Here is a 9522-nt window from a genome sequence, read left to right as displayed (position 1 = left end):
TCTAATGTTCTTGCTGGTGTTTCCTATTCATGTGCTATTTGTGTTGGTGATCTGCATTGATCATTGTGTGAGTTTGTGGTGGTTTCTATCAACCAGTGATGATTTGCATGTTATGTGGTATTTCTGGTGGTGTAGTGTGTTGCGACTGATCTTGGCATGATTTCTGATGGAGTTGATCATTTGGGAATTTGATTTAGGTCCATGTTATGCTATGCAAATCATTATATTGGTCTGGTGTTCAATATTTGTATCATATCATGTAATTTTGTAATTGTGAGTTGAGGGTTTAGCCGACCTTGTTGTCAAGGTTGATAAATTGTATATATAGGTGATATATTCATGTAATTTAGGTATTGATGTTGTGTCTGCATTATCAGAGAGAGGTGTATTTGCAAAAAAGTGATTTATCCTTCAGTGTTGTGTTGAGGTGAGATTGGTGTTGCAGAGCAGACAGTTGTGTTGAACTAGAACTGTAATCAGGCATTTGGAGATGCTATTCTTTTAATTCATTTCTTTTGAATTGTAGTTTGAATCTTATTGTAAGTCAGTGAGACATCCTTGAGGGTTGTAGCCTTTCAGGTCATTATATTTGAGTAGTAAGATCTAGGCAGTGTGCCTGAATGCATGTGCATTCCCCATTGTACTAATTTCACATACTATTGCAGAGTATCGTCTTATTGTGGGTTGGTTGCCATCATGGTTTTTCCCTTAACCGGGTTTTCCACGTCAAAAATCTTGGTGTTGTGTGTTGTGCTTTCAACTTGCTTATCTGTCTTATTACTGCAGTTTGTCAAATCTATTTTGGTGATTAGATTTGCTTATCCAATCAAGATCGATTCACCCTCCCCCCTCTGAGTCTTCCTTCTTGATTGTTGCTAATAGTAATAGAGAACAAATATTCTTTATAATAAGTTAAATGGAAATGGGTTTCATGTCACCCAATTGCTTCAAGTTCTTTTCACTTGAGTAATGTAGTATGTTATTTATTGAATTGCACATGAGCTAAAGTTGAGTGTGCATGAAGTGAACAAATGCATATTATACTCTTAGTGATATTATATTTCCACATGTTATATTTATATTTTTTTCGAAAATGTGTTGGTATTTATGTTCATGTATAAGTATGGACATGAAAATAGTTACATTTTGCTTGTTTTCTACCACTTCTTGACGTAGTTTTATTATGGATTACTTTGCATATAGGTGGGAAATTAAATAAAATGGATTCAAATATTGATGCAAATAATTACTATTTATTTTCTTTGTGCAAGGGTTTGGTCTTTTGCTTAAAGTTAAGAAATTGGAATTCACTTTTATTGCATAGGGTTAATCTTAGATTTTCAATTTATAAGTTTGGAGAAACATAATTTAGTATCCAAACCATTGCAAAAATATCCTTCAAAAATAAATGAATGTATTTAAGGATTTTGGGTAGATTACGAACAAAAGGATATAGTTAAAATCATGGAAATGAAGATTTATTGCTAAATCTTTGAAATGATTATAAAATTTATGTAATGTAAAAAGTGTGATCTCCTTACAAATTAGATCAAGAGGGTATGTTTGAAATTTGAAATTGCATGTTTTAATTTTTAAAATTTTACGCTTCACCAATGAAGTACCCTACATGATTGATTTTTTTTGTAAAATCTTAAATTATTTATTTTTAAAATTTAAAATTATTTTATGGAACATCATTTTTATATAAGTAAATTGTGCTTTGACTAGGATGTGATTTGTACATTAATTATGCTTTTTCCTTCTAAGGGCTAAATATATTAGATAGTCACCTTAGAATGTATAGCAGAAATGATTAAGAAGTTAGGACCTAAAGTGGATGGATCTATAAGTGAGATGTCATATTTGAAAAGACATTTGATGTCATCATAATAAACACAAGATTTAAGTATGTAATGTAATAGGTGTATATTGTGTAGTAAGAAAAAATATAAGACTAATTAGGTGCCACATTTGTAAGGATGTATCACATCTTTATAGTAATTGGAACTTAAGTATGCAATTAGTTGAAAGGATGTTTTAAAAGATTGGTTAAATTTGGAAATTATTCAATGGGCTAAAAGTACATCTAAAAATATGTACTACATTAACATGTGTTACCATAAAAGGGCACTTGTTATTGAGACCAAAGGTCTAACTATTTCTAGCTCAATTATGGAGAATATAGGGGATACCAAAGGTCTAGATTGTCCTAAACTAGTCTTTGGACTTGTGAAGTCCACCTCACGTGAGTGAGAAACATTTAAAAGATATTTCCTTAGTTATGACCATCTTGTGAGTGTTATGTGTGTGTGATTTATGACCATGGAGATTGTCTCCCTAGCTAGAGTGGTGGGCCTCAAAGTCTCACATGGTTTTGTGGTGTTGATAACCATTGTGATTATTTACTAGATCATGGTGCGACATAACAGAACACGAGGACACTACAACTCTTTTTTATCTTTAGTTCTTCATGGATGTGTGCTATCATATCATGTAGTTTTTATAAAAATTATAATCTTGAGCTATATTGTAATTATATATTGGGATCACCATTATTTTAAGTGGGTTCCATCCATGTTTGGAATGCAAATGCCACTTTGAAATCCTATAATAATTTTTATTTGAATGGAAATTGTATCTTGAGTTTTTATGAAAATTACCATCATTTATAAATTTTAATTATGCGATATATAGGCCTAATACATGTATCCTTGTTGTAAAGCGATTTATAGATGTTTTTTATGCTTGATTATGATGGTGGAATAATTTTTTTATTTTTTTTGCTAAGTTAATAGCTGGGTAAGGACCAACACCCATTATATTGATATCAAAGTTTCTAATACATAGCTTTACTGGGCCGAGCATATACCCCGGTCATATACTACCACATAGTATCACAAAACTTTTGATATATAGGGCCAAATGCAGTAGAAACCACCCTACTAATCCAAAAAACATCAAAATAGCTCCCATGCCAGTTAGAGCTACCTTAAACAATCACTATAAACCTACACACCCAGACCAGCCTAACCACTATAATACCAAAATATGGTTTAATTACTACTACTATTATACTAGTGACTACAAAATTACCCTTTTAAGGATCCTCCTCTTGATCTACTTCCTCCCTTTTGGCTCTCTCCACCACCAAAGCATAGGCAACCATCAAACACCCTGCTCTACAGGTCTAATGAGTCAGATTTCTAGAAATCTCCTCCGCCTTTGTAATTGTTCTCCACCCATTATTCCCCATCCTCTAGGAGCTCAATCACCACTACCTCACCATCGTCCCCCTCATCTTCATCAATGATCCCTTCTTCCCACATATAATTTATCAGCCAATCCCTAGTTGGGCATTCCACCATTTGAGTCAAACATTTCAAAAACATGATGCTCCTTGCCATGTCCCCCCCGTCTAGCTTCTAGTAGCTCTAGTTCAAGGGTTCTAATTAATGGATTTTTTTTAACATGTCCTTCATCCTTTTTCAAATGGTAATGCTATGGAAGAGGCACAAGTAGACCACACCCTACATTTTCAAGAATTGCATCTATCTCCCCCATGAAAACATGCTTGAACAAAATTTGGCACAATTTCTTCATTATGGTTTTTGAAACACCCAACTGTAGTGCCAAGGCCAAAAGCATTGAGCAGATATTGGTGTTAATCATATATCAATGATATGCCATCAAGAACTCCCAACCTAGAACAACCTTAACTACATGCAAAATCAGCAAGTGCCTAGACTTGAGTATAACCAACCTTTTATCTGTGATCTCCCCAAGAAAGGCCATTTAGCATTTCATCAACTCCAACATAGGCATGTCCATCATAGACAAAGTTTCAAGGAAATATTGAATGCAAAATTGATGCATCACTCACATTGAAATGGCTATATATAGCAAATTGCCACTAGTGACCATCATGGCAATTACTCTTCCCCAAAAGTTGTTGTCCTATAGATCATATAAAATATAACCTCCTAAATTACTTTGTCCTTTTTAATGGGGAAAGGGCCATCAAACATACTTTCCCAACCTCTTGTGCCACCAATATTGTACAATCCAAGCACTCTCACACATGCCTATAGTCGTCATATATTGGAATGATCGGGTCTACACTTGTTGATAACTCAATGATGAACAATAAGTACCAAATTGGTACTGAGAGGGGGGGTGAATCAGTATAGGCACAAATAATTTTCCCGAATTGGTTTTACTGCAAACACTGCAAATGTTTGACATACAGTAACACCGGTCTGAAACAGAGTGCAACCAGTAAAGCTAAGAATGACTGTGACAAGCATTAACCGGTTAATCACTTAGCTTTCCACTCAACTTACTACTACACTTCCATTTCATCTTTATGCATGAATAGGTAATCTATCATCAGAAATAAAATAATAGCTAGCTCAGCATGATTTACCTTCAGACACAAATCACTTAAATCATCACATGAAAAATACTACACATGACACACAGATTTTTCACGTGGAAACCCAACTAGGAAAAACCACGGTGGGGATGAATACCCATAAGCTACTTTTGAACTCTTTAGAAGTCTGCTCTGTTAGGAGCTTAGTTTGGTTAAAGACTATTACAACAGGTTCTGCTAAGAATCGGTCCTATCAGAGATCACCCGGTTAAGGGATGGCTAAATACTCGGTTAAGGGTTAAACCCTGTTAAAGGTTACTTTGTTAGAGGATTTCAAGAACTCAATGAGTTTGAGTCACCCTATTAAAGGATTTACAACAAGCTGATTAAAGCTACCTGGTTAAGGGATTTTCCAACTGTTGAAGCGGTTAAAGATCAACAGGTATTACAATGATCTGATAATAACACTCAATACCTAATGCATATCCGCTTAAGTACCTTCCTTCTGCACACACACTATGCAGGAATAAATCCTCTTATGTCATCTGGTCTGGCAAGAATCATGTATCTCTGCACTTAGATACACACACACCATTTGCCAGCAACCTCAGCATGAAACACACCATCGACCTTATACGAAACAAATAGGTCAGTAGCATAAATCCTAAACCCTAAACATTTAGGTTAAACAATTCAGGCATTTCAATCCTAGCCATTAAACACTTTGCATTTGAATACAACGATCTTGAACAGATCTTGAGACATTCTCCACCGCTCGTTCTCCACCGCTTCATGGAAGCTATAACCCATCACACGTTATCCACTATTTACAGGGACTTCGCACATTCTCGAGGTAGATAGGATCAATCTCCTTCATGCAAGATCCTTTACACGCACAAGACTGGCATGGCACCATGATCTGATTTTCATTTCAACTCTAACTCATCACACGATGTCATCGGTTGAATCACACAGGCTTGGAACACTTCAACCGAAAACCCTTAAGCTAAGACTACCAACCAGTAGTCATACCATGTTAAGTCTTCATAGAGAATATTCCATATGTTGGTTCACATTTCATCATACCAGTTCTCTTGGACAAACATACCACTTCACCTATTGCTCAATATACCGGTTTATACCACTATACCAGTTCACTTTGCCAACTATTTAGCTTCAATATACCTGTTCACTTCTTTACACATATACCGGTTCACCACATTGTACCGGTTCACATTTCAGCATATTGTCGATTCACTCTCCAACATATTGACATCAATGACAACATAATATCATCATGTCAACAGACTCTGCACAAATGCCAACAATCTCCCCCTTTGACATTGATGGCAATATACAAAGATCTCTCTTTCTGCATCACATCTTCTCCCCAATGCTGCGGATATCTTCTCCGCTTCACATCTTCTCCCCCTTTGACAACAATGCCAAAGTGGAGGCACAAGCTATCCTGTTCCACCTATGCTGCTCCCCCTGAGGAGTAGCATCCTTCAACACATCAATTCGGAAAAAAATTGGACACTGCAATACTTGACTGATGTGGAGTACATACTTTCAGTTTACCTCTTGAAGGGGCAACACCCCTAGTTCACCTCTTAAATAGGTAAATGAAGCCTTTGGTAGAGGCTTGGTGAATATATCTTCTAACTGCTCCTTACAGGAAACATGTTCCAGTACAACCTCCTTGTTCTGAACCTTTTCCCTCAAGAAATGATACTTGAGCTCAAAGTGCTTGGTTCTAGCATGCAAAATCGGATTCTTGGAAATGTTGATTGCACTTGTATTGTCATAAAATATGCTTAATAGTTCAGATACAAGAACTTTGAAGCCATTCAATACACGCTTCATCCAAATAGTCTGGGTACAGTTCATAAAGGCTGCAACATACTCCGCTTCTGCTGTAGACTGAGAGATACAACTCTACTTTTTACTCATCCATGAGACCAGTCTACCACTGAGAAACAATGCACCACCATTTGTGCTCTTCCGGTCATCTACATTACCTGCCCAATCAGCATCTATGAACACTTTCATGTTGAAATCATTATTGTATGGATACCATAACCCATATTCAATAGTTCCCTTCAGATATCTAAGAATCCGCTTGACTGCTACCAAGTGGGATTCTCTAGGGCTTTGCTGAAACCTAGCGGCAATACCCACTACATGTGCAATGTCCGGTCTGCTATGCACTACATAATGCAACTTACCAATTATTGATCGGTAATCCTTCTCATTTACCACTGCTGAGTCATCTTCTTTTGATAGCTTACAACTGGTCACCATTGGTGTACCAACCGGTTTACTATCTTCCATGCCAAAGGTCTTCAACACCTCTTTGACATACTTGGACTGAGTAATAAAGATTCCATCTTTCATTTGTTGAATTTGCAGTCCAATGAAGAACTTAATCTCCCCTATGAGTGACATTTCAAACTCCTTTTTCATCTCATCAACAAATTCATGACTCATCTTGTCATCACCTCCAAAGATGATGTCATCAACAAATACTTCACAGATCAGAATCTGATCTCCTTCTGATTTCAAGTAGATATTTCTATCTTCACTTGTTCTATCAAATCTAATCTTCACAAGATGGGAGTGCAATCATTCATACCATGCTCTAGGTGACTGTTTTAGTCCATACAAGTCTTTATGTAGCCTACACACCATGTCACTGTCTTCTGATAGGGAAAACCCATCTGGTTGCTCTATATACACCTCCTCTTCAAGTATTCTATTTAGGAATGCAAAATTTTACATCCATTTGGTATATCTTGAATCCTTTAAAAGCTGCATATGCAAGAAGCATATGAACTCCTTCCAATCTGGCTACTGGGGCAAATGTTTCTCCATAGTCTTCTCCTTCTTCTTGAGCATATCCTTTACATACTAGTTTGGCTTTGTTCCTTACCACTGTGCCATCCTCATTCATCTTGTTTCTGAAAACCCATTTGGTACCAATGAAATTTTTATGCTCTGGTTTGGGTACCAAAGACCATGTACCATTCTTCTCTATCTAGTCAATTTACTCCTCCATTGCCTTGATCCAGTCTTCATCTTTATGTGCCTCTTTGAATGATTTAGGCTCAAATTTAGAGATCATACAAGAATTTTCTCTGACCTTTCTTCTTGTAAGGATTCCTGCATCCTTATCTCCTATGATCTGCTTTGGATCATGATTCAGTTTGACATATCAAGGAATGCTCTTGACTGATTCCTGCTGCTTTTCTTCTTCATCCTCATCTTCATCAACATCAACATCTACCAGTGTGGGAACACTGTTACTGGTACTTGGCTGATTAGCAACTGATTCCCAAAAGGTTACTACCAGTTCATCTCTTACTTGCTTACTGCCAGTTTCCTCAGGTTTTCCAGAGTTTTCATCAACTCTAACATTGATGCTTTCAATAATTCTCCGAGTCCTATTGTTGAAACATTTGAGAGCTTTGCTCTTGGTGGAATATCCTAGGAATATTCCTTCATCATATTTTGCATCGAACTTGCTCTGATGTTCACTCCTCTTGATATAATATTTTCTACCAAACATTCATTGGTGTCTTACCGATCCAATACTCATAAGGAGTCTTATCCTTTCCTTTCTTGATGAGTACTCGATTCATTGTGTATACTGCAGTGCTCACTGCTTCTCTCCAAAAGGTGTGAGAAACTTCTCCTTGGATCAACATGGTTCTAGCTGTTTCAACCATAGTCTGGTTGTTTCTCTCTGATAAGACATTCTGCTGTAGAGTCTCGGGGCAGACAATTGCCTCTTGATGTCGTTTTCTTCACAATATTTGTTGAATTCACCTGAGGTGAACTCTCCTCCTTGATCAGTTCTAGGGCATTTGATTCTTCTACCATTTTCCTTTTCTACCAGTGCTCTGAAAGCTTTGAATTTTCCAAAAGCTTCAGACTTATCTTTCAAGAATGTGACCCACATCATTCTTGAGCAATCATCAGTCAGAATCATGAAATACCTATCTCCCTGCACACTCGTAGTTTTCATAGGACCACACAAATCAGTATGCACAAGATCAAGTAAATTGTCTGCTGTGAAAGATTTACCTTTGAAAGTTGAGGAAGACATTTTCCCCAGTTGACATTCTCTGCACAAAGGATTTTCCAGTTTGCTTAGCACCGGCAATCCTTTGACTGCCTTGGTCTTACTAGCCTTTGCAATGTTATCAAAGTTTATATGGCAGAGTCTCCTATGCCATATCCAGCTATCATCAAATTTAGCCATAAGACATGTACTTACATTTTCATCCAGCTGAAATAAGTTACCTTTGGTTTGCTTACCGATGGCCATCAATTCACCATTCTTTCCTTTGATTTTGCACACTCCATTTTTGAATTCCAGAATAAGTCCACTATCATTCAGCTGGGCAACACTCAATAGATTGTGTCTAAGGCCTTCCACCCAATACACATTGTCAGCACTTCTCTTTCCATTCAGAGAGATGGACCCTCTTCCTTTAACCATACATGGTGCATCATTACCAAAATGAACCACACCACCGTCATATTCTTCCAAAGATAGAAACTTGCTCCGGTCACCAGTCATATAGTGAGAACAACCACTGTCAATAATCCACTCATTGGAATTATCAAAGTGGGAGACAAGAGCCTTCTTGTCTGACACGTCTTCCTTTACTGCCACAAACACAATATCTTCATTCTTTTCATCTTTTGATTCCTCATCTGTGACACCTTCATCAACTGTAACAAAACAATTTCTCCAGTTTCCTCCTTTGAATTTCTTGAACCTCTCTAGTTTGTCCTTGCTATCACCATTAGGATAGTTTATAGCAATATGTCCTATCCGATTACAAGAAAAGAATTTCAAAGGGAGCTTACCTCTGTATTTACCGGTTCCTTTAGGAAGTTTCCTGGCAAGAAGAGCTTCAAATTCCATCAGGACCTCCTCATCATCCATTTCTCTGCTCTGCCTTGGTTCACCACTGGTGCACACTTCTTTTCATTTTCTGGATGGTACAACAGAAGCTTTAAAAGCTGATTTAGTCTTTTGAACACTGCCATCAAAACTATTTAGCTCATAGGCTGTCAATTTTGCAATGATGGAGTCTAGGGATACCTTAGTCTTGTCTATTGATCTCAACTCCTGAATA

This window comes from Cryptomeria japonica, chromosome 10 (genome assembly GCF_030272615.1).
Source record: "Cryptomeria japonica chromosome 10, Sugi_1.0, whole genome shotgun sequence".
Lineage (NCBI taxonomy): Eukaryota > Viridiplantae > Streptophyta > Pinopsida > Cupressales > Cupressaceae > Cryptomeria > Cryptomeria japonica.
This window is presented reverse-complemented; position numbering follows the sequence as displayed.